Source organism: Oryctolagus cuniculus, chromosome 3 (assembly GCF_051225735.1).
Source record: "Oryctolagus cuniculus isolate XC-2025 breed Fujian yellow rabbit chromosome 3, ASM5122573v1, whole genome shotgun sequence".
Lineage (NCBI taxonomy): Eukaryota > Metazoa > Chordata > Mammalia > Lagomorpha > Leporidae > Oryctolagus > Oryctolagus cuniculus.
This window is the reverse complement of record NC_142869.1, coordinates 143,068,837-143,095,614: the sequence shown is the minus strand read 5'-3', so window position 1 is coordinate 143,095,614 and position 26,778 is coordinate 143,068,837. Positions and strand designations below refer to the sequence as shown.

The 26,778-nt window shown below is 40.9% G+C and overlaps 1 protein-coding gene across 18 annotated transcripts in view; it reads left to right on the top strand.

Annotated features, from left to right (window-relative positions):
* The window catches only part of MAGI2 (membrane associated guanylate kinase, WW and PDZ domain containing 2), a 1,587,879-nt gene that overhangs the window by 715,028 nt on the left and 846,073 nt on the right, over nucleotides 1–26,778 (top strand). For 5 of the 18 annotated variants that reach the window (XM_070071230.2, XM_070071232.2, XM_070071229.2 and 2 more), the window contains exon 1: nucleotides 25,136–25,609. The exons of the other annotated variants lie outside the window; for them this stretch is intronic. The gene's annotated coding sequence lies outside the window, so the exon portion shown is untranslated. Of the gene's footprint in view, nucleotides 1–25,135; nucleotides 25,610–26,778 lie in introns of those variants that run through there. 18 annotated transcript variants of the gene reach the window in all.

Here is a 26,778-nt window from a genome sequence, read left to right as displayed (position 1 = left end):
CATGGGCTCTTCAGCCAGATCTGAATGCCTTAAGAGCTGATTCTGAGGCCAGAGTGCTGTTTAGGACATCCGCCATTCTATGAGTCTCCTGTGTATCCTGCTTCCCATGTTTCAGTATTTGGTGCTCAAAAAAAGAGTGACACTGATCTCTGGGCAGTATTGTTAATGTGGCAAATTTTTTTGTGATGCACTTGACTCTTACTTCACCTGGGATATTTGAACTGCACTTGGGAGCTCTCTCCATTTGGACAAAACTAGTCTAGCTTCTTATGGGTTCAAACTTTTCCTGCCCACTCTCCCCTCATTCAACGTGATTATATACACCGAGTTTGGCAGCTGTCTCCTCAGAACTTTCCAATTATTTGAATAAAATTTATGTGATGCAACAGAGATGTAACCATAATGCATTCAAACATTCAAAATGCATTCCTATATATTGATAATGAATGCTGACTAGCTAATATTCATGTATGATTAACATAGCTGAAGTCTTCTACTGCTATTATTATAAAGCAAACATAGCTGACAAAATGTTCCAAGGATCTTGTTCTAATTAATTCACATAAGTAGGGAAACCTAAAAAGCACAAAAATAACACAGTTCTATTCTGTGTCTTTATACCTGAGAAGAGAGCATCACAGCTCGGAAGGTAAATTCTCACATTTCCTATTGAGCCACTCTGTGGAATTCTGAGTCTCTAGAGCTTTCTCGTAATACATTAAAAGACAAAAACACAAGCAGTAAGTTGGTCACTTTCCAAGATAGATTGTTTTTGTTGCTGTATGATATAGTAAAATCTTAACTTTGCTTCAGGGGTCAAGAGTGTAGTCAACATAAGGCAACCAACCCCTCATTAATAATTTCAGTGCTGTAAAATTGGAGTATCATTCCTAGAAAACGTATTTTACTTCATACACAAAAAATCAAATATATGATATTTATTATTTTTAAGTGTGTGGAATCTAATTATGCAAATTAAATTATCTTTTAAGAAATTAGATATAAATATTTCTTTAGGGAACTTTTCTACATGAGCTGAGCTAAAAAGGCTTCTTAAAACAAGATCAGTACACTCTAGAATGAGGAATCCATCTCTTTCCGTGGTAAATTCCCTGTAGCAAACAGGCATTTTTCATTTTTCCAAGTACACTTGAACTGCTTCCAAATAATGTGTTATCTGTCTCAAAAATTTCCATTGACAATTTTATAACCACTAAATTCTTTGAATGGTAAACAAAGTGGAGAAGGGCAGTTTGCATGGTAATTTCTCCTCTTAGGTGTCTCTTGCACCTCCATGATAGTTAGTTTCATCACTGAGCTCCTGGGAATAAATGGTATTCTTGTGGTGCACCTGCCAAGAACCTCAGCTGAGCCCTCATCCATGATTAACCAGGCAGCATGGTTAGATATAGCAACACAAATTCTGCTATCTCCATGAGAAACAGTATTTTCAAGATTCACACTATTATTATTTTGCGTTGGATAACTCTTTGTTGTGGATGGCCGTTCAGCACAATACATGGTGTTAAACAGTATCCCTGCTGCCTAACAACTAGATGCCATTAGCACACCTCCCATACAAGTTGTGAAAACCAAAAATGATTCTAGACATTGCAGTTGAGAACCACTGCTTTGAAACAGTGAGGCTTTGTTTTCTTCTGCAGTTTATGCCTATAGAATCCCACTTTGGAAGCATTCCTTCATGTCTCTCTTTCTGGGATGTAATTGGATGGAGTGGCTACTGTCTGAAGCTTTGCTGGACACAGCTGCAGAGGGGGAAAAAAAAAAAAGATGTGTATATTGCACAAATGCTCTTCAAACTTCTTCCCGGAAGTGACGTCATGCCCACACTCATGAATTTGGCCAAAAAAATCACATGAGTATGTTTAAATTCAGAGGGAGCTGAGAAATACCCTAAGTGTCCCAAAGATAAGGAGCTTGTGATATTAGTGATCTGACAGACTAACATCACAATATTATTTTGTAATCTGTTTTGAAGTATAAATTCTAACTCAGGCATATTTTCTCAGTGAGAGTGTAAACAACACACTGCATGTCTAAAATCCTCTCATTTATTCAGCTTATCACGCCTGCAGACCTACAGGGGAGTTGTGTTGGGGTTGATGTATTTTTTATTGCTCTTTCACTCTCTATAAATTACTTCTTTTTTCCATTAACCATTTACACTTGTGCAATCCACAGTACATTATCAATATTTGTAGTTTGGGTTATTTAAATAGTGCTCATGAGAAATACAAATTAACAACAACAACAGAAAAAAACCAGGAACGTCCTTTTCAAGAAGAAAATCTAACGCTACGCGTAACAGAATGGCTTTATGCCTGATTATGTGGAGTTCAAATTGACAGGCTGAGGGTGTAAAATATGCTCCTCTCCACTCTCTGGAAACATAATCTTCTTCCCAATCCACTTATAGTCTGGAGCTGCTTGCCTCTTCTATAAATTATAAAGCTTTATAGTTCTGCAATTGTAGTGAAACTCACCTGTATTTTTAAAGTACAGCTCCAGATAATTACATAAAGCGTTGTTCATATGAAGTGGTGGAAAAATAAGATACATAAATTGTAAAAGCACTTTAACAGTATTTCAGGTTATGAAAAGAGATGTGGGATGAACAACTAACAATTCTTAAATGATCATTGTGTAGAGCCTTTCTATATCTTTTTCAATGATTCTCCACAGAAGCCCAAAGATGTTACACTACCACAATTTTATAAATAAGTTGCTTGAAGTTACACAGCCAGCAGGCGATAAAGTCTGTATTCAAACTTAGCCTAAACTCGTTTGATTCTTCCATGTTTATTATATGTTTTTCTAAGGCAATTTATTTATTTGAAAAGCAGAGTGAGAAAGAAAGAGGGGAGCACAACAGACAGGATTGGACCAGTCCAAAGCCAGGAATTCCATTCAGGTCTCCCACATGGTTGGCAGGGAGACCCAACAATTTGGGCCATCATTCAAGGCCCTACCAGGAGTATTAGCAGGAAGCTAGATGGAAAACAGAGTAGCTGATGCTCAAACTGGCACTCCATGATGGGATGCGAGCCTCCAAAGCAGTAATTTAACCTCCTGAGCCAGAATGCCTAGCCGTCTAATGTTTCTTAACAGGTAATATAGTGAATCTGGACTTATTCATGATTTTACAATATAGAAAAGAATTCAACAGAAATCTGTCCATGAAGAGATAACTATTGTGAAATCTTGGTGTTTAGCATTCTGTGCATATTTTGAACAATAAAATAGGGATAATTTCCCGTATTCTAAAACACAGTAGCTACATCATCTTCTACTTTGAACATGTGCCAAAGTAATTTAACATGCCCCCTACTATTTTACACATCAATCTTGTTTATAGGTTTTCGCTAGTAATAATAATGTGCAGTGATGTCCTTATATGTATGCTTTTATGTCCAACTCTGTTTTCTTAAGATAAACTTCCAGAGGAGAAGGGACACAATTTTAAGCTTTTCATACATAATCCTAAATTGTTTTACAAAAATTCACTAATTATGCTGCTAGCAATAGTGTCCATTTCTCATAAATTTCTCCAATGTAGAGGGAAAAAATTTAAACATCCAAAAAAACTTGGCTAATTTGAAAAAAGAAAATATTATCTGATTTTAATTCGCATTTGATTATTAGTAAATTTAAAATTTTTTAAAGATTTATTTATTTATGGCCGCCGCCGCGGCTCACTAGGCTAATCCTCCACTTGCAGCGCTGGCACTCTGGGTTCTAGTCCCGGTCGGGGCACCGGGTTCTGTCCCAGTTGCCCCTCTTCCAGGCCAGCTCTCTGCTGTGGCCCGGGAGTGCAGTGGAGGATGGCCCAAGTGCTTGGGCCCTGAACCTGCATGGGAGTCCAGGAGGAAGCACCTGGCTCCTGGCTTCAGATGGGAGTGGCGCACCAGCCACAGCACACCGGGCATAGCGGCCATTGCGGGGTGAACCAATGGAAAAGGAAGACTTTTCTCTCTGTCTCTCTCTCTCACTGTCTAACTCTGCCTGTCAAAAAAAAAAAAAAGAGAGATTTATTTGAAAGAATTACACAATGAGAGAAGGAGACACACACACACACACACAGAGAGAGAGAGAGAGAGAGAGAGAGAGGGCTTCTATCCGTTGGTTCACTCCCCAAATGAACCCAATGGCCAGAGCTGAGCTGGTCCGTAGCCAGGAGCCAGGAGCTTCTTCCAGGTCTCCCACGCAGGTGCAGGGGCCCAAGGACTTAAGCCATCTTCTACTGCTTTCCCAGGCCATAGCTGAGAGCTGGATTTGAAGTGGAGCAGCTGGGACCAGAACCGGCACCTGGCACCCACACAGGATGCCGGCACTGCAGGCGGTGGCTTAACCCGCTATTCCACAGTGCCAACCCCTAAAAATGATTTTGTCATTGGTATTTCCTTCAATGGGAGTTGCCAATTTCCTATCCTTTGCCCAATTTTCTGGTGTGGAGGACTTCTCTCCAAAGGCCCTTCCTGTAGCATTCTGCTTGAACCAGTTGTTTTTAGTGCACCATTTTTGCCTTCCAGTATAGCGGCTGATGAGTATTCAGAAAAACGCAGCTGTTTTTCTGAGTTTCTTTCATTAAATCACCTAGTTTTATAGCTTGCTTAACTATAACATTTGGAGTCAGACACCTTGTGTTTATTTATTTCATTTACTTGTTTATTTTTATTTCCTTATTTTTATTTATTTGAAAGGCAGAGGGAGTGAGAAGCGAAGACAAAGAGAACTTCCAGGCACTAGTTCACTCCTCCAAAGGCCTACAACAGCCAGGAAAAGATCAGGCTGAAGCCAGGAGCCTGGAACCCAGCCCAAGTCTCCCCTGCGGCTTGCCAGAGACCCAGACACTTGAGTCATCATCTGCTCCCTCCCAGGGTGTGCATTAGCAGGAAGCTGGAATTGGACGCAAGTCAGAATTCAAACCCAGGCACTCTGAAATGGGGTGTGGATGTCCCAAGTACTATCTTAACCCCTGTGCTAAACACCTGTCCCTGACATATGGGATTTAAATCTAATGCTAGTTGTGGGAACTTGAGCAAGTGACTTTATCCCTCAAAGATTGATTTATTCTTCTAAATATGCATAATAATTTCTACCTTATATCATTTATGTGCACAGTATCTTGAATCATAAGTGCTTATTAATATAAGTACTCAGGGTAAATTTTGTATTGTTTGTATAATAGTTGATTTTATTGTTAATAAGTATGTTGATACTGAGTTCCAAGTAGGCAAAGTGATTTGATCACTAAACTTCATGAAAGATCTTTTACGTTTGTGAATTCTTTGTGGATTGTAAAAGGAGGGAGTCTAATAAAATCAACAAATGTGGATAAGGTAATTTTAAAGACTGTGTTCTCATTGCCAATAAGGCAACCACACTTGTGCCTGTGTGTATGGCACATATGTAAATAACTATGATATTATAATGTATTACTACCTAACAAGCATTTTCTAAATTATTTTTTTAATTATGTTTTATTTATTTGAAAGGCAGAGTTACAGAGAAAGAGAAAGAGAGATCTTCCAGCCCCTGGTTTACTTGCCAAGTGGCTAGAATGGCTGGGGCTGGGCCAGGCCAAAGCCAGTAGCCTAGAGCTTCTTCTGGGTTTCCCACACGGATGCAGGGACCCAAGCACTTGGTCCATCTTTCTACAGCTTTCCCCAGGCCATCAGCCAGAAGCTGAATGGAAAGTGGAGCAGCCAGTGCCCGAATCAGCACTCATGAGGGATGTCTGCATCACAGGTGGAGGCTTAACCTGCTATGCCACAACACTGTTCCCCCAACGCCCAGTTTCCAATTTCTAAAGGAGACTGGAAAGCATATATAGAAATGTCTGAGAAATTTAATGACCCCAAAACAAATATACAAGCAAAAACATAAAACTCAGTATGCCAAGATTGTCAAAATTGAGAAAATACACTTGGCTTATTATATTGAATAAGTGATATTTTCATGCAAAATAGATAATTTTATCCTAAATTAAGTAGAATCTACTGATCTATTCTTCCATCAATTGTTTGCTAGGTTGCTACAACTAGATATGATATAAATATAGATCCTTAGGTATATTTTCTTTTTTTGTTAAAAAAAAACTATTTATCCATTTGAAAGGCAGCATGACAGAAAAAGGAGAGATACAAAAAGAGTGATCTTCCTTCCTTGTGGTTCACTCCACAAATGCCAGGTGCAAAGCCAGGCTATAGCAAGAACCAGAAATGCCAGCTAGGTCTCCCACATGGATGGCTGTGACTCAAGTACTTAAACCATCATCTGCTGCTCCCAGGTGCATTAGCAGGAAGTTGGGTTGGAGGCAGAGGCAGGAATCAATCCCAGTTACAGGACACAGACAACACAACAGAGAGCTTAACCTACTGTATCTTCACATCCACTCTTTAGGTATATTTTCATGTTTATATCTTTAAACAGTTTGGGTGTTCATTTCAGCCTACTGGTAACTGTTTTTCATTTTATTTTAAAATAAATCTGATGTATGACCTTTAAATTGATTTTTATACCTATAGGATCATGCATAGATTTTATGTGCTAATTTTAAAAAGCTAGAAAGAATCAGTTTAATTCTAATAGAATATGAAAAATGTTTGAAGAGTAATGAAGTCATGGTGGCAGCCAATATCATTCATCGTTCATGAATTTCAGATCTTTGCTGAGAAAGCATGTGCCATTAATAGGAAACCATTGGCTATTTAGATCATTGAAATTAAGTTTAATGGAGTCCACAAACTAAAATAGAAGTTTTTCCAAGTTGTATCCCTAAGAGGAACAAAGAATAAATTAAAAATACATTTGTAAGACAAAGGTAGCTAAAATGAATGTTCCCCATAAACATTTCATCTTTTTTTTTTTTTTTTAGTTTAGTTTAGTTTCTTATTTGAAAGGCAGAATGACGGGGGTGGGGGAGACAGACACACAGAGAGAGGACAGATCTTCCATCTGTTGGTTTATTTCTCAAATGCTTCTAACAACTAGAACTCAACTAGGCCAAAATCAGGATCCATGAAGACAGTTGGATCTTGCATTTGGGTGTCAGGCTCACAGGTGCATTAAAATGAAGCTAGATCTGAAGCAGAAAAGCCAGGACTCAAACCAGGTACTCCAATACGGAATGTGGGTGTCCTGTGCAGCAGCCTAACTCACTGCCTTTCACTGCCCAATCCTCTGTTTTTAATTTGGCTAAGGCTTAGGGAGTGAATGACCACCAAATAGGAGATTTTTTTTCTTCACTATCTTACAAGGCAATAAAACCATTTAAAGCAGCCAGTGTTGTGGTGTAGCAGGTAAAGCTGCCGCCTGAGATGCCAGCATTACCTATGGGTGCTGGTTCATGTCCTGGCTGTTCCTCTTCCTCTCTAGATCCCTGCTAAATAGCCTGGGAAAGCAACAAAAGATGACACAAGTATTTGGGACCCTGCCACCTACATGGGAAATTCGGGTGAAGCTCCTGGCTCCTGTCTTTGATCTCACCCAGCCCTGGCAGTTGCAGCCATATGGGGAGCAAACCAGCAGATGGAAGATACCCCCCTCTCTCTCTCTCTGTAACTCTGACTTTCAAATAAATAAATCTGTGGTAACTAGTAGAGTACCAAACATGCAATGTATAGGAGTGAAATTGACATTTTGAGATTCAATGATTATTTACAACCGTGTCTCTACTATTGAGGTACAGTGTTTCTTCTTCTTCGTCTTCGTCTTCATCTTCTTCTTCTTCTTCTTCTTACTATTTGTTGAACTCTTTAATTAGTCTATGGTTAATCTTATGAGTATAAAGTAAAATGAAAAGATCATTGTAAAAATTGAGAGAGGAAATAAAAGAGGAAGGGGGGAGAAGGGTGGGAGTGTGAGCAAGAGGGAGAGTATGGTTGGAAGTATCACTATGTTCTTAAACCTGTATATGTGAAATACATGAAATCTATTTACCTTAAATTTGAAAATGCCAAAAGAAAAATAATATAGAATAGAACCATAAAAAAAAAATCCAATACACACAAAAAACTTTGTAAAGCAAACTGTTGTCTGTGTCAGTAAAAACCAACAAATGGCTCAGGTGGAGGGCAGTGGGATCTGCCTTATGAGGGGGAGCCAGGAAGATTTGGACAGTGTCCCCAAGGGAGGAGGGAGCTCAACAGTGCTGAGGGGCAGACAGGCCACACACTGAAGGGAGGAGCTGGATTTTGTATCAGCTGCAGTAGGGAAGGTCTTGAAGTGCTGTAATCAGAGGACTGACATGATACAAAGATAGATCAAGAATGCTGTGACAATAGTAAATGGTAGGAGGAAACAGGACTTCAGTGAGTTATTAACACGAGACACTCCCCATGGTAAAGGAAATCCATGAATAGAAGGTGGTACAGAGATGTAGCACTTTCCTAGCCTAGTTCTCAACTATGGAAATCTGATGGGGTTAAACATCCATGAGTCAAATACTTTAACTTGTGTTATACTTAGTGCTTTGTGTGTGCATGGGAGGGACCATGGTACGTGCCCATATTTAAAATGAAGAAATGAAGAGGTTAGGGAGTTGAGATAAATGGCAGTCAAGGGCCAACTGAAGGGAATTTGTGAAATTGTATACACACCCTAAAGTTAAAACAGGATTTGAAGGATAGAAAGAACAAATAAAATGAAAATTTTGGATGGAGTAACCTGAGAGCTGTAAGATGAGAGTCCATTTTGATTGGTTGCAAATCAAAAGATAAAAAATTGGCAATCTGGAATAAGTAAGGCTGTAACAGAGCTGTATCCACTACAAAGAATTCACAGAGGAGAAATTCTTTGTCAGTGGAAAAACAGACTATGCCACATACATTGTTTTTTTTTTTATTTTTTTTATTTTTTTTATTTTTTGACAGGCAGAGTGGACAGTGAGAGAGAGAGACAGAGAGAAAGGTCTTCCTTTTGCCGTTGGTTCACCCTCCAATGGCCGCCGCGGCTGGCGCGCTGCGGCCGGCGCACCGCACTGATCCGATGGCAGGAGCCAGGAGCCAGGTGCTTTTCCTGGTCTCCCATGGGGTGCAGGGCCCAAGCACCTGGGCCATCCTCCACTGCACTCCCTGGCCACAGCAGAGGGCTGGCCTGGAAGAGGGGCAACCGGGACAGAATCCGGCGCCCCGACCGGGACTAGAACCCGGTGTGCCGGCGCCGCTAGGCGGAGGATTAGCCTAGTGAGCCGCGGCGCCGGCCTACATTGTTTTTTAAATTACTATTTCATGCCTCAATTAGGGAAGGAAAGGACATATAGGGGTCTTTCTTCTACTAAAGCATCCTGATTCCATTCTATGAATCTTGGGCATAATTGATTTCATGGAGAAACATCCTACAGTTGATTGCTATAGTGAGAACACAAAGCTCATTGAGGGTCTGCTGGGGTGGCTGCACCTGGACATCACAAGTAGGGGAACGTGAGTTCTGTGTTCTCAATGTGAAGAATAGATGAGGAAGCAAAGGATGAAGAAAGTGGTAGCTGACTAGTGTGGTTATAAGCATTTTTACAAACTATTTATTTATTTATTTAAAAGGCAGATAGGAAGAAAAATCTTCCATCTACTGGTTCACTCCCCAAATATCTCAACATCCAGAGCTGGGCCAGGCTGAAGTCAGGAGCAAGGATCTGATCTCCCACGTGGATCACAGGGGTCCAAGGACTTGAGCCAGCATCTGCTGCCTCCCAGGGTGCACATTAGCAGGAAGCTGTGATGGGAAGCAGAGCCAACCTGGAACTTAGGCACTGCACTGTAGGATATGGGCATCCCATGTGATGTCTGAACTACTGTGCCAAACTCCCACCCCTATAACTATTTTTGGAGGAACTAGAAAACAAGACTGAGACTTTGGGATTTGTTTTCAGTCTGTTTTTAATGTTTAAATTTCCATTAAAAAGACCTCAAATATATGAAAGGCTAACAAAATAGTATAATGAATTCTATATAACCATTATCCAATTCCACTGTCAATATTCTGCCATTCTTTAATCATCTATACTTTCACCCAATTTGCACCTCATATTGACTACTATTTTTTTAAAAGATTTATTTATTTATTTGAGAGGCAGAGTTACAGAGCAAGAGAGAGACAAAAAGAGAGAGAGGTCTCCCATCCATTGGTTCACTCCCCAGATGGCCACAACTGTTGGAGCTGGGCCTATCAGAAGCCAGGAGCCAGGAACTTCTTCCAAGTATCCCATGTGGGTGCAGGGCCCCAAGCACTTGGGCCATCTTCTGCTGCTATTAGCAGGGAGCTAGATCAGGGTGGAGCAGCCAGGTCTCCAAACTACACCCTTATGGAACTCCAGTGGCACAGGCTGAGGCTTAACCTACTATGACACAGTGCAGGCCCCTATTATTATTTTTTTATAATGTAAGAGTTTATAATATATTTCTAATGTTTACACAGAGCTAATTCTTTTTTTTTAAAGATTTATTTATTTATTTGACAGAGTTGCAGAAAGATAGACAGATAAACACAGAAGGAGAGAGGGAGTGATCTTCCATCTACTGGTTCACTCCCTCAATGGTTGCCACAGTCAGGTCTGGGCCAGACCAGAGCCAGGAGCTAGGAACTCCATCTCTGGTCTCCCACATGGGTGGCAGGGGCCCAAGTACTTGGACCATCTCCCACGGCTTTCCCAGGCACATTCTCAGGGAGCAGATCCAAAGTGGAGCATCTGCAACTGGAACCAGCTTTCTTATGGGATGCCAGTGCTACAGGCAGTGACTTAACATGGTGTACCACAGCACTAGCCCCAAAGCTAATTCTTAATGAGGATGCATTAACAGAAAGCTGGATTGGAATCAGAATAGCCAAGTTTTGAAGCAGCACTCTCATGGGATATAGGCATCCCAAGTTGCGACCTAACCCACTGTGCCGCAATGCCCACCCACTGAGTTACATATTACCAAGTTCACTGGTCTAACCAAGAAGGACAAAAACAAGACCACTTAAGTTATCACTGTAATGCAGATTACACATAAGGAGATCTTGGACCTAGATTTTGGTCGTCAGTATAAAGAAGAGGGGTTAGATTCTGGGTCTCTTTTGAAGGTACAGCTGGCAGGATTTGGTATCAGAGAAGCTACAGAGAAGAGGCATGGCTAACACGAAGGTTTTTTTCTGGACCTGTGGAAACAGGAAAGAGTCTGCTGGAGATACCGAGGGCATTTCAGTGGTTGATTCCTACCTCTGATACACGCAATCTGTAAATGCCCAGTAGATGCCCTCTTTTTCTTTTCTCTCCCACCCTGCCCCATTACCCACCTCCTTCCCCGCTTCTTTCTGTCTCACATTTTCAGTGCGTCATTTTCTAGGCTATGAAGTTTCACCAGGGAAGTGCACATCCTTTATTTGCAGAAACTGGAAAAGGAACTCTCCTCCCCCTTGTCTTTGGGTGTCACCTCAGATCGTGTGACCCTTTAGGTTTTCTCTGAAACTGCATAAGGTTTTAAAATTGGAAGAGATCATAAAGCATATCTTGTCTGACTTTTCATTTTATAGATGGCAACGCTTAGCTCAGATGAATTAGATGACTCACCTACAGGACAGGAAAGAGGAGAAATACATAGTATGGCCTTCTGAAAAGCCGGGAGTAGAGATATGGCCATGAGAGGAGCAATTATGTGAGTAAATGACATAGTTTTAAATCCCAAAAAAAGAAAACAAATAACAGAGTAGGGAAAAATGTGAGATGCACACCCTGAAAGTAAGTCATATCAAAGGCAGTGTTTTTGATGGGATGACAAAACAGACAATTCATTTTGCAAAGCTTGAAACAGCTTTTCAATTCAATGCCTTTCCAAATTTATAAAACTTAAAATAGGCCACCTCCATAACTTTTACTATTGGCATGTAGAAACTGATAAAAATGCTTTCTAAATAAAAGGACTCAGTTTCCATTTTATAGGCAAGCTCAGACTTGCATAAACCTAACTGACTTTTCAACATACTATCTTGGAGCAGAACAAAATTAAAAATCTTCCTTGAATGTAAATTTTTATCTCACTTTAACATATTTAAATTTATAAAATATTTGTTTCATTTTGTTTTGATTTTTCCAAAGTTCAAAAGATTAGAAGTTCTAACAAACCGCTAGAGTGATACTTTTATTATTTGCTTGGTAAATTTGAATTTTAGTACATATTTTGCATTAATGGACATATGGACTTAAGTGCAAGTAGATGGTTACAGAAGCTGTTTTTTTTTTCTATAATAACTTAGTGTATATGCATAAAGAAAGTCCTGTTTATCTTTTCCTATTCCATGTATTGCTCATTTGATCCTTAGAGGATGGAAAAAATAGTTTGTAGCTATTGCCTTATTTAATGGTAAGAAAAATACAGAAAAACATTAAAGCCTTTTTCTCAGATTCAACTTATCTTAACCATTCTGAGCTTCAGTTTATTACCTGAAAAATTGGAATTGGAATTGTCCTACTTGCTTTGTCTCATTGGATGATTATAATAATCCAATGAGATAATGCCTTTGAAAGCTCCCTGAGACGCTGTGTCAGTGGCAATAACGTGAGATTCAGAAAACATGCTCAAATTCCATCAGCGATGGGGAAAAACTATACCCTAGACCAAATCAGAGAAGGAAATGGATGTTCCTATGTTCTTTAAATAAAATCTGTGTTTCTGTGCTTGACATTTTAAAGAAGTAGGCCACATTCTGTGTGCTAGAATAAAAATATGGTGAGTTTTTCTTCAATTCCTAAAATTATTGAACTACAGTAGTTTTTGCTGTTTAACAATGCGCACAGGTGTTCACTGGTGCAGCACTGTTCTCTAGAAACCTGAGCCAGGGCCTCTGCACTGAGAGGTGTGGCCAACTGAGGACAGAGTTCTTCAACCTGAGAACTGGCAATTGATGCCTTGTGGATTCACCCATTGTAATTCAATTATACTTTATTGAATTCCAATGGAGAAAATCCATAGGGAGCTAAGATCCAATCTCCTATTCAGTAGAACTTCCTTGCAAAAACACTGGAAACCCAATTTAAAAACTTACTGTTTCCAAAATAACACTGTAAATGAATAGACTATCAAGGGATGGCTATAATTACATTCTTTCTTATCATGTGAACACACAAACACTTTCAGAGTGACACATTTCACCTCCAGAAATAAAGCTGACATAGAGTCATTCTGGAAAACAGTCCTTTTTTCTACTACTGGTCATTTCAGGACAGCTCTTAGATGTCATTTTTGGCATCAAAGAGTTTTTGTTTGGTTATTAAAAGGTACTCCAGTCTTTATTCAAGTGTGTATCTAAGCCTCTATATTCATTATAATTGATCACCTCCGTGATGTTAGCTTAAAGAGCAGTAGTAAGATGACCAATTAACCATCACATAAGTGAGTATTTTTTTTCTCAGATTGTGTGCTGAGTGCTGTCGAGTATATGAAAGCATAAGCAACAGGTTTTCCCCTCTGTATGTTTGCAGTCTACTTGGATATGAGAATAAAATAAAAGTGCAAAAATTCAATATAGTGAGAATCATAACAAAGTCCTGTCAAATTCAAGGAAATAAGATACGGAATCTCGTTTACCAACTCAGAGTCAGTCAAGGCTAGATCCCAAGAGTATGTGCTGTTTAAGTTTCTAAGAGGATACTGGGAGGACACTCAGGTATAGAAGCTTCCGTGTTTTCCCCTTCTAGTCTCTCACTGCAGTGGCCTGTTTAGTACTTTCACATTTTACAAAAAAAAAAAAAAAAAAAAAAAAAGTTTCATCTGCTTGACTCGATCTGTATGTGACACAGCTGATCACAAAACCCTGGTTTTCTTTTCCCTTTTTTTTGAACGGTCTTTCTCAGTGTCATTTAAGGGCTCCAGATCGTCTTGTCACCCTTCACGTAAGGATGCTCCCTTCTTCTGTTCCTACCTGGAGTGCCTTTTTGGATGATCTTACCCATTCTTACCACCCATTCATGCCCTGAATTAGCCCTACATTTACATTTCCTTGCCCCCTGTCATAATTTCTTAAAGGGAAGTTGTTCCTCAATTCAGACCCCATTTTCCCTCTACATAACAGCAATACTTTAAGCATCTTCTCTCTCTCTTTTTCCCTCTATTATTTTGTCAATGGGGAGAAATTTCTGCGCATTTATGGGAGCAATAACTCAGGCATTTGTACAAAATTTCTTGAATAGTAGACTCTTCACATTTAACCCTCTGCTATATTATTTTTTCTGTATCTTACAATCAGAGGAAATGAATAAAGTAAATTGTCTTGGTAATCAGAATCATTCCCCCAACAACCTATCTGAGTCTCATTTGTGAGGAAGTCTACACAAAGGATGATTCCACTGGTTGCTCAGGTGCTGTAATTATGCATGTGATTTTTCTGCAGCTTGTCAGTCACCTCACTTTCATTCCAGGGGAATTCAAGCAGTTGTGGCACTTTAAGACAGAGAAGACAGTGCGCCAGCCGCAGCGCGCCGGCCGCGGCGGCCATTGGAGGGTGAACCGACGGCAAAGGTTCCTCTCTGTCTCTCTCTCACACTGTCCACTCTGCCTGTCAAAAAAAAAAAAAAAAAAAAAAGACATGAGAATCAATCTTAGGCCAGCGCCACGGCTCACTAGGCTAATCCTCCGCCTTGCGGCGCCGGCACACACCGGGTTCTAGTCCCGGTTGGGGCGCCGGATTCTGTCCCTGTTGCCCCTCTTCCAGGCCAGCTCTCTGCTGTGGCCAGGGAGTGCAGTGGAGGATGGCCCAAGTGCTTGGGCCCTGCACCCCATGGGAGACCAGGAGAAGTACCTGGCTCCTGCCTTCAGATAGGCACGGTGCGCCGGCCGCAGCACCCCGGCCGCGGCGGCCATTGGAGGGTGAACCAATGGCAAAGGAAGACCTTTCTCTCTGTCTCTCTCACTGTCCACTCTGCCTGTCAAAAAAAAAAAAAAAAAAAAAAAGACAGCGAAGAATAAGGAACTCAGCACCATAGGATGGTTTTGTTTTTCCTTCAAGTTCCCCTAATGGCTCTTGGCTAAGACAGAACTGACAAATACCAGTTATCACCTGCTATTTTATTGGAGGAATCTTGAAAATGTTCATCCAAAAGTGATACAAGAACCATCCATAATGTGGAAGAAAATGGGAAGGTCAAGATTGGGAGGCTCAGTGTTTGCTTTCTTTTATTTCCTGGGAATATTGACAGGTGTGTATTGAAACTTAGAGAGGTACACTAGGAATCAGCAAACTTTGCAAAAATAGGGACACTGATTAAGGCAAAATTGAAACACTGTATTTGTAGGTACTATTACTAACTTGAGGAAGACTGTCTGGGCTGATAGTTCGCTTTCTTATTTTTCCCAGAATATGGCATTAGGGTACACACACATGGGAAGGCAGACCCACACAGAGTAGTTTGCTGAAAATGGCTAGCATGGGCTTGAAAGAGCCATTTGTACACATTTGTAAGTTTGTACACATTTGTAAGTTGATAGCTTAAAATTGAACATGGTGGGCACATTTACTCTACAAAAGTAAGCAAATGCTCCCAGTTTGTTTTTCATAGAGCCAGTTGTTAAATATTAAGCCACACACCATCCCCATAAAAGGACATTTTCACACAAGTTTCCATGACAGTTGCAGTAGTGTTCACATTTATCTAAAATATCATTGAATTAATGTTTCATGTAATTAAGGTTTGATTTTCTTAATGGCCTTATTTCCAATCTCTGTCCCAGAGGGTGGCAGCATGATGCAATTAAAAGGACCTGACGCTTTATATTGAAAGGTATTGTCAATCTCTGTTCTGTCCCTTTGGCTGTTTGAGCTTGGGAAGGTCACCTAAGCTCTCTGAGTCAAAACTACACTCTCTCAAAAGGAGGGATAATAATACCAGCAGGGGGATTAAATGGTGTTATGTGAGTAAAGCACTAAGCCATCTGACATAGACATAGAACTCACCTTGCCCACAGCACCAGGGTCACAGCCTAATAGGGTTTGATGTTGAAAGGTTCTCAAGAAAAGTAATCTCATGCAGCCTGAATCTGTGATCTGAGATCTTGAAAATGTTTAGTAACTATTTCATAGAGAGGGTTATTGACACAAAGTTAGTTATCCAAGGCTGGGTCTCCTGAATCCTAATACAGACTTCAGTCAGAACACTGGTGATGGTATTACCTCCAGAGCTTAGGTAGAACAGTTAGCTATTTCTTCTCTCTCTTCCTTCTTTGCTATCCTTTCTTCTTCTTTCCTTTCATTTATTCCCTCCCTCTTTCTCAATACAATTTATCTTGATTTGGATTTTATCAAGTTCCTCTGGTGCCTTACAGAGTGTAGGCTTCTTGACTAAAATTTAGATATTTGCAAGAGCACATTTGACTTCTACAGGAAACTTCTCATGCTGAAAGAGCTTGGTGTATATGACAGGTGAATTAAAGAGATGTGAGCAGATTGGGTGACCCATAGAAGATGATCAAGCCTGGAAAAAAGTGGTTATTTAGTGGGTGAATAACTTCTTAGGAAGGGTAAGAAGAAAAGTCCTGTTTCTTGAGAGCCTATAATGGGCTGAGTTCTGTGCTAGCAAGTACATGGTTACATTTATTTTCACAAAATATCCAAGAGCTTAAATACTGCATTCTGTATTTGTATTTTACAAATGAGGAAATTAAGGCTCACTGGCATTAACTTGCCCTAAGTCACACAATTAGCGTGTGGTGCAGTGTCAATTCAAAACCAAGGTGTCTGTGCACTATTGTCTTTCTCAGTGCTAGGTGAATCAGATCAGAGTATATGTACAACTTCCTCCCTATGCATGTCCTTTTCTTTGATGGGAAATTGGGCTATATGAGAAATATTTCAAGTTAATTGAGTCCCCTAACTTTCTACCACTAAGAAATGTTTTCATCTTAAGAAGTTGTACAAACTCTCCAGTACCATGTAGGTAACACATACTAATTTACTCAGCATATTCTACTGAATTTGGGTTTTCTTATGAAGTGAGAATCAAAGGCAAGAATGCCTCTGAAAGGAATGGGGAAAGTGCCAGTAAGTGGTTTAAAGGTAGAGAAAAAAGGTGGAAGGTGTGGACAACAAAGTCATTCATCTTAAAATGTTGTCAAGGCTCCACTCTGGCAAATTTTGTCTCATAGAGGAAGTGAACCCCTTATGCTCATTTATGCCCCTCTAGTTGGGGTGTCAAGGTAAGGTGGATAGAGGGCTATGGAATAACATGAACCTCTGGAGAAAATAAAGATCACCATTCTGCCTGGTTTGTAGGAGACAGAACTGGGATGACTCATTATGAGATCAGAAACGCAGATCCATACAGGATAGCTGTCAACAGTGGGATTTGTTTACATCCACTCCTTAGGGACAGTGCTGCTACTGATTTCTGCTTTGGTCTTCACCATCATATTAAACATATCTTTGCATTGTTACTGCATGATGAGTGGCTTTCAGGGGGCTTAGAAATCATGCAGGAAGAACCTCCCATTGCAAGGTCTGATCCTGAGCCTTGTGTTTGGAGAGGAAAGACTAGGAAAAGGAAAAGTATTTTATGCCCCGCCCCTTTATTTACCTTATGTACTCAGTGTATTTAAAGTGGGCTTTTACATTGACTAGAGCCCAACAGAACATGACAGCATGGTTTAGATCAAGGTAATTGGAACACAATATGCAATTTCATGAGCTAAAAGCCAGTAAAAGAAAGTTTTATAACAATGATGATGGAGGCTAGCACTTAATGCGTTCTCACTTACAGCAATGTCTGGTGTGTGTCAAATATTGGCTATGATGGTGGTGAGGAGGACGAGGAAGTGGAGGAGGAGGGTGTGGGTGATAACGGCAAAGATGATGATGGAGACGGTGGTAATTGTGACAATATTGATGGTAGCACTGATGATGATAATGGTGATTATGTTGCTGATAGTGATGGTGATGATGGTGGCAGTGGTGGTCGTAATGTGACACTGGTGGTGATAGTGATGATGATGACGTGGGGGTGGAGGTAGTGGTAATGATGGTGGGGAGATGGTAGTGGTAGTGTGCTAGGCATTGACCTAAGCACTCTGCTTGCAGTATCTTATTTAATGCCTGGGAACTCTATGAGACAGAAATCACCCCGTTTGACAGATAGATAATTTTTGAGTGCCACACAGCTAGGAAATGGTGAAGTCAGGGTTGCTAAAGCCCTGTATCTCAGACACTCTGCTGGATTAGCAGACTTTTCTTAAAGCACTGGCTTTGCCTAATTAGTCAAAACCAAAAAACAAATCCAAAGCATGAATTTCCTGCCTGTTACTTTTCTTCTCTTACAATGAGGTAATCAAACTTTGACTATTCCCTAAGATAATTATGCAAGTGTGCATGCATATACATGGAACTAACTTCAAGTAGAGCAGCATACTTTGACAGTGGCTTAAAATGTATTAGTTTGACATAAACAGTCAAAAAGAGATGAATTGTTTCTGATGAAAATTGTCATGTAGCCTGAGTCATGCGGGGAAAGTTCTAAAAGATCCAGGCTCTTCAAACACTAAGTATGGCATACACACCCAGTGATCAACAGTACAAAGCACCAGTCATTTAGTCCACACTCATACAGGCCATCTACAATGGGATTTTTACTTCTTACTATCAATAATCTATTTAGTTAAAAAGAGAAGCAGATAATTTTCTTGAGGTTATGCTTGCCTATAGTTTGTAATATGTAAACCTTGCAATTCTCATGTAGAATTTATTTTCCCACTGTCCTATAATAACTGATCTATTTGTGATTTGATATAAATATGGTATCACATCTGAACAAAACATGTACTCAACTGACAAATATGATGCACACGTAAATGAAATTTGGTTTGCTAGCAACATGTCTTTGATGGTTAGAAATGTTCCATGGAAATATTTAATTAGTAAAAAGAAAATAGTTTACAGGTAAAGCAAGCATCATTGATTTTTTAAAAGAAGAATTAATACTTAACTTCATGGTAAAAGGAAAGTGATAGCTTTTTTTTTTTTTTTTTTTTTTTTTTTTTTTTGACAGGCAGAGTGGACAGTGAGAGAGAGAGAGAGACAGAGAGAAAGGTCTTCCTTTGCCGTTGGTTCACTCTCCAATGGCGCGGCCAGCGCACCGCGCTGATCCCGTGGCAGGAACCAGGTGCTCCTCCTGGTCTCCCACGGGGTGCAGGGCCCAAGGACTTGGGCCATCCTCCACTGCACTCCCGGGCCACAGCAGAGAGCTGGCCTGGAAGAGGGTCAACCGAGACAGAATCCGGCGCCCCGACCGGAACTAGAACCCGGTGTGCCGGTGCCGCAAGGCGGAGGATTAGCCTGGTGAGCCGCGGTGCCGGCCCAGTGATAGCTTTTTAGAAATTGTAGAATTTCTACTTTCAGCTTGCCAGGAAAGAATCACAAATGTCTCAAGAGATCATATACTACGACTCTAATAATAAAGCAATGTATATAGTGTATGATTAGTTGAACAGCTGGTGCAAACTTCCTAATTTAATCAAACAACAGTAGTTTTGTAAATTAGAATGACTGAAAGCTCCATAAACATTGTTTAATAATATCACTGACTGGTGTTTTTTCACCTTTAACTGTCTCTGGAGTAGAAGGAATACATAGAAATTTGCTTCTCACTTGTTAATAGCTACAGTAATGATAATAAAATGAATAATCAGCATTTAATGAGTACATACTTGTTCCATGCATTATATTCAATACTACTTGTAGACTCTTTTTTAAAAAAATAAAGAATTTATTTATTTGTTTGAAAGACAAAGTTACAGAGAAAGAGTGAGAGAGGACAGAAGAGAGAGAAAGTGAGAGAGAGAGAGAGAGAGAGAGAGATCTACTGTTCACTGGTTCATCCCTCAAATGGCCACAATGACTGAGACTGGGACAGGCCAAAGCTAAGAGCCTCAAAATCCATCCAGATCTCCCACATGGATTCACGGGCCTAAGGACTTGGGTCATCTTCCCCTACTTTCACAGCTGTATTAGCAGGGAACTGGATTGGAAGCAGAGCAGCCAGGTATCAAAACAGTGCCAGCATGGGATGCTGATGTTGTAGGTGGTAACTTAACCTGTTGTGCCACAATGCAGGCCCCTAAACATGTTTTCATTGCAGCCTTATGGGTCTGGAAACTGAGACATAGAGATGTTAGGTGACTCACCTTTGGTCACCTGGCTCAAAAATGAGAGAGAAAGGTTTCAAAACCAGACATAGAAAGTACAATGCCTGAAATTGAGTCTTTAGCAGTAAGCAAAAAAGAAGACAGCAAAACAGAATCATTACTCTTCTGATATTATCAACTACTAAATTTTGGTTTGCAGATGATCTGGGGAATAATATATGATATGAGATTATTCATGGAGCACAGAATGCCTTGGGTCTTGCATATTTAATTTCTCCAGACTTCCTTTCCTCCGTGGTTAAATGTTGATAATAGTACCTCCTAGAGTTATTGTGAGAATTAAAAGAACTAAATCCTTTAGCACTAATATGAGAGCCTTATATTAGTCTTATGATCCTTGCTGCTGCTGCTGCTGCTATAATTCTGGCGCACCTTCACTGTAAACTACAAGAGAGAGATGAATTCATGTGCAGATGTTAGCAGCGAGTCCATGAAGCACAGGTGAAGGCGTAGCTGGGCAGGCAAGGGAGAGAGCCCTGCAGGCAGGGGAAGCGAAGGCTACGTGTGCGGAAGGGCTTGTGTGAGTCAGAGACAGCAGCTAAGTTCAGCCTGACAAAACTATTCGTGCAAGATGAAGCAAGAATGAGATTGTGTAGAATATTGTATGTCATTTAATATTTCATGGTGTAAAATGTGTATATTCATCCTATTTGATCGTAAGTATTCCCAATCTGTTTTGTGAAAAAATTTTTTCAGTATAAAGAAGTATCGAGTTTGGCTTAATAATGACTTTTGTATATGATTCTCTGTGTAAATATCTTCATAAACCAATTTTCATTACTAATTTTTCGACTTCCTTTACCTTTTAAGCTTCTATACATGTCTGAAGTGTAGGGTTCAAAGCCAGGTATACATTCTTCACTGACCAGTGGTGTTTGTTTTATCATGTAGATGAAGACATATGTTTATTCCTCAGCTATGACTCTTTCTTTTCTTTTTTTTAAGATTTTATTTATTTATTTGAGAGGCAGAGTTACAGACAGTGAGAGGAAGAGACAGAGAGAAAGGTCTTCCTTCCATTGGTTCACTCCCTAAATGGCCGCAACAGCAGGAGCTACGCCAATCCGAAGCCAGGAGCCAGGTGCTTCTTCCCAGTCTCCCATGCAGGTGCAAGGTCCCAAGGACTTGGGCCATCTCCCACTGCTTTCCCAGGCCATAGCAGAGAGCTGGATTGGAAATGGAGTGGCCAGGATTAGAACCAGTGCCCATATGGGATGCCGGCGCCGCAGGCAGAGGATTAACCTGCTGCGCCACGGTGCTGCCCCCAGACTCTTTCTTTTCAAGTCACTCACATCCTCTTGGTCTCCAGGTTCTGTGAATTCCACTCCTGAAAGCATCTGGGACTTTTAGTCTCTCTGCCACCGGCCTATATGCAATCCTTCTTAAGCTTCTCTTGCCTGAACTATTGTTTCTGCATTGGACCTACTTAGGTGTTTCTGCCCTCCTGTGACTTTCTCAAACCTTCTCTGACCAGAGCCCCTGCAAAGTGAATATGGGCCAGGTAGTCACTCTGACTTTGTAAGTGAAAGGATGTGTGGCAAACTAAGGAAACCAGCCCAACCAATACAGTCTTTGCCCACCGACTCAAGAATTGACTGACAAGACCAAAGAAATTTCTCTTCCTGTTTGGTGAATACTGCTGTCTCTAAGACAAGACAACCTTGGACACAATAGGACGCCATGTTGGATCATGCAGAGTAGTTAAGAAGCTGGATAAGCGTGGGAGACAGACTGATAGAAGAAGGAGATAGTACAGCTCCCGGGAGGGAGAGAGAAGGGGATTCTTTGTTCATAACAGTCTTTTAGCTGCAGGTCCTGTGAGGCCTGTCATGGTGGAACTGTGCTTCCTGTGTTTGAGATAGTATATTTTGCAGCATGAATGCCTCTTTACTTGGGCTAATTGAGTTCCGCTTCATCCAAATATCCTCTACAACAGTTTTTAAAAGATCTTCCTGCTGGTACTTCTTTTCCCAAAGCAGTGATTACCAACTATGGCTGTATTGGAATCACCTGAGATTAAAATACTGCCGGATTCTATCTCCAGTCATTCTGATTTAATTGGTCTAGAGGTATTCTGGATTTGATTTAATACTCAGCTAGGGTTGAAAACCACACAAAACCAGCATTCCCAATATTTTCTGATAACAAACATTGCCTGGAGCAGTTGCTAAATATTCCTGGACTTCTCCGATTTAGGGTAGAATTGGTGTTTTTTTGTTTGTTTGTTTGTTTTTTAATCACTTAAGGTCATATGGATCAGTAGGAAAGTGTGGGAAACAGTGTTCCTATTCACCTTTCTCCCTGATGCCAAAATAATCTTTGTGAGCCATACCATTTACTAGCCACAGGAACTTCGATAATTTGCCATTGCAGCTGATAAAATACGAGTACTTGGGCAGAGCATTCAAGATCAATGTGTTCCAGTCCACCTTTCCAATCACTCAGGCATCCAGAGTCCAGCCACACACTGTACACAGTCCCTGTTTGATTGTACTCTTTGTGTGTTTTTGCCTGCAATCATCCTGACTCTGCTTTGTTTCCTAAAAAAAATGACCCATTATTATAGGCTCAGTTCAAGTGTCATTTTCTGTATTTAACTGCTCTGCCTCCCATTTTTCTCTTCCTGATTTTCCACAGGACTTTGTACTAATCTCTATTGCATGTTAATGGTATATATATCTTGAGTTTCTGAAAGGGTTCATATTCCATTTTAATTATCTTGTCCCCCTCAGTGCTGGGTATAATGCCCAGCATGGCAGTGGTGTTCAATGAATAAATGAGTACATGAGTAAAGATTAATTCTACTCTCTGTCAGTACTTTAGTTTGTTCCTTGAGTAGTGAAAGACATTTTGGAGCACTAGCTGGAGTTATTTACAGTAACATTTTTGCTAATTTATTTTAATCTATTCTTTTTTGCATTGACCTGTCATTGGTGAGCTTTAATAACCCTCTTTAAATCAAGATGCTTTGATTTTATTTAAAAAATAGTTGTACAAAGTCCATATTCATCATGCTTCTTTGTTAGAATAGCATAGGACTTGCAAGTTGCTCTACACTAGTGGTTATGTTCAAGTGTATATGTTATCTGATAGAGCTCAAGAGGTCTTTCTCATTCTCTTTCATTGCCAACATTTTGCACATTCAAGGAAAGTGACTCCAAGTCCAAAAAAGAAAGGCCAAAAGGTGAGGTAGAGAAAAAATTAAATTAAAGTCTGAATAAACAAAAAATAAAGACACCCAATGCTAGGGGAAAAAAATATGACAGAACAGCCAGTTTTGTTTTAAGAAACTGTAAAATGAAATCCTGTATGTTTTCATCATATAAAGTTTTAGTTCTTCCTAAGTTTGCCAAATTTGAATTATTTTTCTGAGGGAAGATTTTTTTTTATAACTGTCCTATGTTTTGGTTTCAATTTCTATAGTGCAAGCTGAAGCTAAATTTGCAGCGAGTTAGCATATAACTTATTTTAAAAGCTTAAATGGGGTCTTGTCCATGCAAAGTAAAGATTTTAAAAATCTAGGGAGGCTAGGAGGAAAGTATCATTATGTAATTAGAACTGTGTCTGTGAAACACATGAAATCTGTTCTTTTTAATAATTTTTTTTAAGATTTAAAAAATTAAAACAAGCGAGAGCAGCGCTTCATCATTCCTCATTTCGTGGCCAGTGTGAAGGGTGTGCACCGAGGGGACATGCGCTGTTTCTGCTGGAGCATCCTGTCTCAACATCAGTCCGGAGAGAGCAGAGCGAGAGGCTGTTTGTGCAGGAGTCCGCGATGTCTCCCTCTGGGGTAGGGATAGTGAGACTCCATGGCCGCTCTCCCCACCCCCAGTCCTGTCCCCTTCTGCTGAGGCACCAGCATCATCATGCTCTTGAAATTCAGTGTCCATGCATAGAACTACAGTGGCCGCAGGAGAGGGCTGCTTCTAATGCTTATTCTCTCCACACAGGTGTGCATCCTGCTTCTAGTTGCTTCTCACTCAGCTTTATAAAGTACTTTTTCATCTGAGTGCTCAGAATCGCTGATGAAGATCATCTCATTTTTTTCTTGCAGTGTTCCTAGGAGCAGACTACGTTTCTCTCCTTTGTACAGTGGTAGAAATAGAAGAGAGGTGCTCCCTTGGATGTCAAAACTGCAGCAGAGACTGTGGGGGTGGTGACAAATGTACTCTTTAAGGACCAGGTCTGAAGAGTGTAAATGTATCTGTCACACTGAATGGGGTTAACTGAATGGGGTTAACGACTTCTCCCTGCTGCTTTGGTACCCTGGGTGTTCCTACTGTGTGATCCAGGTACCTGGACAGCTTTCTCTACCAGGCTTGTTTGGTTGAGGGGAGGGGCGGGGAATATTTGCTCTACTTCTTGCATTCATTTTCTATTTTTAGACAGACACTGGAGCAGAGAAGGGAAAAGTTATTTGCCTAGGAGCAAAAAGTTGCTCATTATTGAATCTGGTTCCACAATAGGGAACTATTGATTTCTATTCATGCTGTTGGCTCTAGGGTTTTGTCACTCAATTTTCTATTTGCATCATTGTTATTGTTACTGTCTTTTATAATAGTCCTTAACTTTGGGATAATTGAAGTGAATAACAAAGAAAAGACCAATTTAGGAAAAGTGTGTAAAAATGGTAAAATGATGGATACTTTGACCCTGGAAAGAAAAAGAAAAATAGCAGTCATACTCACAAGTTTAAAGGAATTGTTCAGTTGGATGGTTCTGAAAGGATACAGCCTTGTTATTAACGCTGAAAAGTTTAATTACATTTCATTATACTTTACTAGCTTCAAAGGGGACCATGAAAGCAAAAACAAAAATGCTTAATCTCTAGGAGCTAGATTTTCCTGCTGCTCTGTAATGTAAATATGTCTGTGTGTGTATTAAGATTCACACACTCCATCCTTTTGACTGGCTTTTAACGGAGAGGTCACCTGACTTCACCTAGAGCCGGCCCCCCGCCCCTTCCCAGAGGAAACCCAAAAGTGAGAGGCAGGCGTGTGCATAACACAAGTTCTCCTGCTGAGAGATGTAAATGACCCAGACTGGGAATCGGGAATCCAGGGAGGGTGCTGGTGGGGGGTGGGGAAAGAGCCACGGAGAGCGAGCGTAAGCGAGACCGAGGAGAGAGGAAGAGAGAGAGGAAGTGGGGGAGAGAGGACGAGTGAGAGCGAGGGGGAGAGAGGAGTGTGCTGCATGCTTCATCTTTGAGAGGAGGAAAAACAAAAGACCTCAGCGGCAGTTTTGTGTGGCTGTGTCTGGCTCAGAGAGGAAAATTCTAGACATCCATGCTGAAAACATCCATCAAGACGCGCATCTCCTCTGAGCATGTGTTGGATCAGTACAGGTGGTTTGAGAAGACACTGACTGAGGACCATGGAGAGGTGGGCCAGGACGCGCGGCTCGGCGGCTTCCCCTGAGCTCCGCTCCAGGTTGGTAAGCTCAAACTGACCGGGCTCTCGCTTCCATATCTGTCTATGTCTGTGTGTGCGTTTTCTATTTATAGCCTCCGAGCCCTTCTGCTCCCCAACCCTTGGGTGAGGCTGTGCCATATTCCTCCAGCTGTGAACCTCAACTTGACTCCACTCGCAGCTCCTTTCCCCAGCGCCTTCCGTGGGCTTGTGGAGCTTTTGTCTAACGGCAGCCGGTGGAGAGCTGTCATGATGTCTCCCTCTGAGTCAGGATGTGTGTCTGAGCCCCAGATTGCCAGGTGGCTGCTTGGAGAGTAGTTGGCATTTTGCTCCAGAAGGCTGCAAATCATGATTGGGTTATTGTTGAAATGTAAACAGCAAATATCTGCTGACTTGGCGTCTCTCAGCTTGTCGGAATAATTCGAAGGTAGCCAACTTCATTTGCCTTATGTTGATTCCCCACTTAATTGAGTTCGAATATAGTAAGTTTGAAATGGCACCCCACCAACAAAGGCACACACTAGGTGTTCTCCCAGCCCAGTGCCTTTCACCGCCTCCTCTTGGAGCCCGGGCTTGGAGAACGAATCTTCTTGGGACCTGGCTTGGGGAAAGAATACAATATGTCATAATTAAAATAGATCAGAAGCCTTGTTTTTTTTTATTTAAATGAGTGGGTACAGATGTGTGTCAAACACATGCATAATTGCCCTTGTTTCTTGCTGTGCAGATAGAGTGTCTTTTGTTCCAGCGTGTGCATTTTCCTGTGTTTTTACAAAGAAAGCATCGCCTTGCTGCCTGTGATAGCAGCGGCGTGTGTGCCAATTTGCCATTGTGCCCTGGTCAGGAATATGCTCTCTTCCGAAGTAAACTGCCCAGAGGTATTAGTCAAGAAGCTGGGAGGGGTGGCGAGTGGGGAGAGGCGCCTTTTTTTTTTTTTATCCTTTTTTTTCTTTTCTTTTCTTCCTTCGCCTCCCAAGTGTCTAATTCACATGATTTGAAGAGGAAATGGGAGGAAGCGTTAGTTTTGAATAGAATGCAGGTCTCTGCCGTGCGATGATTGCCAAAAACTGTATCAAGAAGATGCTCTGAGCGGAGGGATTGCAATTGGTAATGGACTCTTTAAGAAAATGTTCCGTGAGGGTGACTGCCTGGGTCCCTCTGGACCAAATTAAGATGCACTCTGGCAGTGC